Source organism: Sciurus vulgaris (assembly GCF_902686455.1).
Source record: "Sciurus vulgaris genome assembly, chromosome: X".
In the NCBI taxonomy this organism is placed as follows: Eukaryota; Metazoa; Chordata; class Mammalia; order Rodentia; family Sciuridae; genus Sciurus; species Sciurus vulgaris.
In genome coordinates, this window is record NC_136471.1 from 91,923,452 (window position 1) to 91,929,936 (window position 6,485).

General features: G+C 36.0%; 1 long non-coding RNA gene across 1 annotated transcript; it reads right to left on the minus strand.

Moving 5' to 3' along the window:
- Positions 1-2,974: 2,974 nt before the first annotated feature.
- Positions 2,975-3,342, minus strand: LOC306650747. Its single transcript, XR_013761002.1, has 2 exons — positions 3,236-3,342; positions 2,975-3,197 (listed from the first exon to the last, which is right to left on the minus strand). It is a non-coding gene; the product is annotated as an uncharacterized lncRNA (long non-coding RNA).
- Positions 3,343-6,485: the final 3,143 nt, after the last annotated feature.

Here is a 6,485-nt window from a genome sequence, read left to right on the forward strand (position 1 = left end):
GTAAATGACATTTTTTTAAAATTTCAAGTTTGTCTGTAGCTAGTATAAATAAATACAGTGGGGCATAGCAAACCATACCTGTGATCCCAGCAACTTGGGAGGATAAGGCAGGAGGGTGTCAAGTTTGAGGTCAGCCTCTGCAATTTAGTGAGATCCTGTGTAAAATAAAAAGGGTGGGGAAGGGCTGGGGTTGTAGCTCAGTGGTACAGCACTTGCCTAGCATTTGTGAGGCACTGGGTTCAATCCTCAGCACCACATAAAAATAAACAACTAAAAATTTTTTTCAAAAAAGGATAGGGAATGTAGCTGAGTAGTAGAGCACCCCTAGGTTCCCCAGTACCAAAAAAAAGATTGAGAATAATGCATAATGTAAGGATTTGCATACATTTGTCACTTATGTTCAATATTTCACTGGCTGTTCTAGCCAATAAAATAAGGCAAGAAAAAAGCAAAAGTTTTTATTTACAGACATGTTATATTCCTGTGCTACCTTATCCAGCTACCATTCTTCTTTTCTATTATAAGCACTTAATGATATAAATTTTCCTCTATGCACTTCTTTTACTTCACTTGAGAAATGTCAATATGCAGTTTTTTTCTAATTCTCCTTGATTTCATTATGTAGAAATGTCATTTAATATCAAATTATTTTGTGATTTTTCAGATATCTTGCTCTAATTTTTTTGGTGGTGCTGGGGATTGATTCCAGGGACTTGCACATGCTAGGCAAGCACTCTACTAACTGAGCAATATTCCCAGCCCTCTTACTCTAATTTCTATTTTAATTATTTGTGGTCAGAGACAATACTTGTATGATTTCAGTTCTTTTGAAACTGTTGAGATTTACTTTTTGGCCCAGCACATGGTCTACTGGTGAATATCATTTGTGCATATCAGAAGTTTGTTTATTCTGTTGTTGTTCTATAAATATCAATTAGGTCAAGTTTGTCAGTAAAGTATTTTATGTATTTCTTGACTTTTTTGGTCCACTTCTACTATTGATTGCTGATACAGGAATGCTGATGTCTTCAAATATAACTGTAGTTATTTCTCCTTACCATTTTATCAGTTTTTACTTCTTGCATTTTTTTTTTTTCTGGTACTGGGGATTAAACTACTGAGCTACATACCGAACCCTTTTATTTTGAGACAGGTTCTAAATTGCCTAGGCTGGCCTTGAACATGCAATCTTCCAGCCTCCAGCTCCTGAATACCTAAGATTTCAGGCATGTGCCATCACATCTGGATTCAGCTCTTACATTTTGACCATGCATACCTATTCATCATAGATGCCTATCACTATGTAACATTCACCTTTACCCTTTGTAATAGTCATTCTGAAGTATATTTTGGTATTAATTTTACCTTCTAGCTTTCAGTTGATTCATATTTGCTAGGTATATGATTTCCAACAATTTAAACTTCTTAATATTTAAAGGATTCTTTTGGACAGTATATATTTCAGTCTTACTATTTTTATCCCAACTGCCATTCTAGGCATTTTAACTGACATGTAGAAGAAATGCACATTTCTTGTGTAAAGGGTTTACATTTAAATCTAATATCTGGCTATATTTTTGTTGATTACATGTCTTTTATTCAGATTTTCCTATATTTTATTGGATCAACTGAACATTTACTATTATTGCATCTGGATATTAGCTTCCAAGTTATAAATCTTCTAAAATTTTGTCCTAGTGATTGCTATATGGTTTGCAATATATATATATATATATATATATTTTTTTTTTTTTTTTTTTTTTTTGCGGTGCTGGGGATTGAACCCAGGGCCTCGTGCTTGCAAGGCAAGCACTCTACCGACTGAGCTATCTCCCCAGCCCCAAAATATATATTATTCCTTATCACAGTATGACTTCAAGTTAAATTCTCCTTCATGTATACTGTAAGAATCTTAAGACTATATATTTTCATTTCCTTTCCCCTTCCCTTGTGGTATTGTTGTCTTGAACTATATTTCCACAAGTCAAAACCGCACAGTACACTGTTACTTCTTGACAATTTTCTTTTAAAGAGATTATCTATAACAAAAAGAAATTGGGTGCAGTGGTGCACACCTGTGATCCCAGTGACTTGAAAGGCCAAGGCAGGAGGATCACAAGTTCAAATCCAGCTTCAGTAACTTAGCGAAGCCCTGTCTCAAAATAAAAAAAATATATATAATAAGAAAAGGGCTGGGGATGTGGTTAAGTGGTTAAGCGGCCCTGGGTTCAGTCCCCGGTACAAAAAACCCAAAATTTTACCTTTTCACGATTTTGCTGTTTCTACCACTATTCAGTTCTTTGTGTGGATCCAAATTTCGTTCTGATCAAAGATCTTTCACCGTGTAGGGCACAGGTGCTGGCAATTACTTTTTAAAAACTTTTTGTTTACTTGTTTAAAATTTTTTTAACCTTCATTTAAAAAATTACAGGACTGGGGGATACAGCTCAGTGGTAGAGCACTTGCCTAGCACACATTAGACCCTAGGTTCAATCCCTGGCAAGGCATTAAAATAAAATAAAAAAATAAATAAAAAATAAATATTTGTTGCTGACTAGAAAATTCTGGGTTGCATAGATTCTGATGAGAAATCTGATGACCTGAAATTTGTTTCTCTGTTTGTAGCATGCCTTCTTTATTTTATTATTCTGTCAGGGCGTCAGTGTTGGTGTCTGAATCTATATTTTCACTAGTTGAGCTGGACTTCGGTTGTGTTATTCATATATTTTATTTTCAGTATAACACAGGACTTGGGATTCAGGTCACAAGATGTAAGACCAATACACAAAAATCAGTTGTTATTTCTATATTAGCAATGTAAACAAGTAATGAAGAAAAAATTTCAGCTATAACAGAATCATAAGAATAAAATAGAGGAATTAATCAAGGAGATGTAAGAGTTGTACACTGAAAATTATGAAAGCACTGTTGAAAGACATTAAAGAGGACTTAAATAAATGGAAAGACATCTGAGTTCATGGATTGGAAAATTTAATATTAATATGACAATAGTTCCAAAATTGATTACATATTCAGTGTAATCTCTACCAAAATTCCAACTGCAGTTTTTGCAGAAATTGACAGGCTGATTCTAAAATGTATATAGAAATTCCAGCAACCCAAAATAGCTTAAGTAATTTTGAAAAAGAAGACCAGGTTGGAGGATTTATACTTTTAGCTGTAGGTGGACATAATACCTTTATTTATATTTTTAAATTGTAGATGTACACAATACCTTTATTTTATTTTTATGTGGTGCTGAGGATCGAACCCAGGGCCTCATGTGTGCTAGGCGAGCACACTACCACTGAACCAAAACCCCGGCCCAGGACTTATACTTTTTTTTTTTTTAAATTTATTTTTATTGTAAACAAATGGGATAAACATGTTGTTTCTCTGTTTGTACATGGCATAAAGGCATACCATTTGTGTAATCATAAATTTACATAGGGTAATGTTGTTTGATTCATTCTGTTATTTTTTTCCCTTCCCCCCCACCCCTCCCACCCCTCTTTTCCCTCTATACAGTGCTTCCTTCCTCCATACTTGCCCCCCTCCCTAACCCTAACTCTAACCCTAACACTAACCCTTCCCTCCCCCCATTATGTGTCATCCTCCACTTATTAGCGATATCATTCGTCCTTTGGCTTTTTGAGATTGGCTTATCTCACTTAGCATGATATTCTCCAATTTCATCCATTTGCCTGCAAATGCCATAATTTTATCATAATTTTATGGCTGAGTAATATTCCATTGTATATATATATATACCACAGTTTCTTTATCCACTCATCAATTGAAGGGCATCTAGGTTGGTTCCACAGTCTGGCTATTGTGAATTGAGCAGCTATGAACATTGATGTGGCTGTATGTCTGTAGTATGCTGATTTTAAGTCCTTTGGGTATAGGCCAAGGAGTGGGATAGCTGGGTCAAATGGAGGGTCCATTCCAAGTTTTCTAAGGAATCTCCACACTGCTTTCCAGAGTGGCTGCACTAATTTGCAGCCCCACCAGCAATGTATGAGTGTACCTTTCTCCCCACATCCTTGCCAACACCTGTTGTTGCTCGTATTCTTGATAATCGCCATTCTAATTGGGGTGAGATGGAATCTTAGGGTGGTTTTGATTTGCATTTCTCTTATTACTAGAGATGTTGAGCATTTTTCCATATGTTTGTTGATTGCTTGTAGATCTTCTAGGACTTATACTTTTGAGTTCCAGAACTTATTACAAAGCTACAGTAATCAAGACAGTGTAGCACCAGCATAAAGACAGATATATTGATTAATGGAACAGAATTGAGAATACTGAGATAAACCCACACATATATGATGACTTAATTTTTGACAAGGATGCCAAGACAACTGAATGGGAAGAGTATTATCAGGAAATGTTGCTTGCTAGGACACCTGGATATCCATGTGTAAAAGAATGAATTTCAACTCCTACATCATACTGTAGACAAAAATTAGCAAAAATGAATCAAAATCCTGGGGTAAGAGCTAAAACTATAAAACACCTATAAGAGAGCACAGGAATAAATTATTGTGACTTTGGATTAGACAATACATTCTCCAATATATTAAAAGCATGAGAAATACATTTTGAAATTAGAAGTGATTTAGATTCTTTGCCCATCTTTTAATTGGTTTCTCTTTTCTCTTGAGAGGTGGTCAGATGTGTCTTATAGATACAGGTTACTTATCACATACATAATTTGCAATATTTTTTCTTATACTTTGGGTTGTCTTTTCACTTTCTTTTTTAAATATATTTTTTAGTTGTACGTGGACACAAGATCTTTTATTTTTTACTTTTATAGTACTGAGGCTCGAACCCAGGGCCTCACGCATGCTAGGAGAGCACTGTAAAACTGAGACACAACCCCAACCAATTTTCACTTTCTTTTTAAAAACATTTTTAGTTGTCAATGGACATTTATTTATTTATTTGTACCTGGTGCTGAGAATCGAACCCAGGGCCTCACACATGCCAGGCAAGCACTCTACAACTGAGCTACAACCCCAGCCCTCTTTTCACTTTCTTGATGATGTCCTCTGAAGCATAAAAGTTCAAATTTTGGTGATTTCACATTATCTGTATTATCTTTTGCTGTTTGTGCATTCATGTCACATCTATTAAATTGTTGCCTACATCAAGGTTTTGAAGATTTACGTCTGTTTTCTTCTGGTAATTTTACTTTTAAGTCTTACATTTAAGTCTGTCATTTTTTTGTTGTTGCAGTGCTGGAGATTAAACCCAGGGCCTTGTGCTTGCAAGGCAAACACTCTACCAACTGAGCTATATCCCAGCCCTATAATTCATTTTAATTGTAGACAGTGTGACACACCGGTCTAAATTCATCCCTTTGCATATGGACATCCAGTTATCCCAGCACAATCAGCTGAAAAGACTATTATTTGCTAGGTAACAGCCTTGGCACCCTTGAGAACAATCAATCGACCATAGAAATATGGCTTTTGGAACACTCCGTTTTGTGCTACTATCTTTACTTATTGGTCAATACCACACTGCCTTGACTACAGTAAATTTATAGTAGGTTTTCAAATCTGGGAGTGTGAGTTTGCAACTTTGTTCTTTTTCAAGATTGTTTTCGCTATTGTGGGAGCCTTTTGCCACATTTTTATTAGTCCTCATAATGATGAGATTTCAGTTACATATTTGTACATGCACACAACATTGTAATTTGGCTATTATCACTCCTCAGAACTTTTCCCCTCCATCCCCATCTCCTACTCCTTGGTCACTTTCCTCTACAGACCTCCCTTGAGTTCCACCTTTCTTTTCCTTTTTCCTCTCTAGCTTCAACATATAGGAGAAAACATAGGTCCTTTGATGGCTGGACCTTGCCTTATCTTGCTTAACATAATGGTCTCTAGTTCCATCCATCTTCCTGCAAATGACATACTGTCATTCTTTTTTAAGGCTTAATAAAACTCCATTGTGTATACATACCACATTTTCTTTATCCATTCATCCAGTGTACAACTAGGCTGGTTCCATAGTTTGGCTATTGTGAATCGTGCTGCTATGAAGATGGGTATGCAGGTATCACTGTAGCATGACTATAATTCTTCAGGATAAATACTGAGGAGCGGTATAGCTGGATCATATGGGGGTTCCATGCCTAGTCTTTTCAGGAGCCTCCATTCTGATTTCCATAGTGGTTGTACTCATTTATAATCCCACCAACGCTTTAAAAGTGTTCCTTCTGCTCCACATCCTCTTTACAGGAGCCTTTCACTTCATTAGAATCATACCATTGCCTTGTTAATTTTGGGAGAGAAGTAATTAGAATTTTGATAGGGACTGCAATGAGTCATAAGATCTCTTTGGCGAGTATAATCGACACCAATAGTAAGTCTTCTAGCCCATGCACGTGAGATATGTTTACATACGCACATGCACACACACATGCTCACAAGTACACACATACATGTTAGCAAACACAAACACACACACAC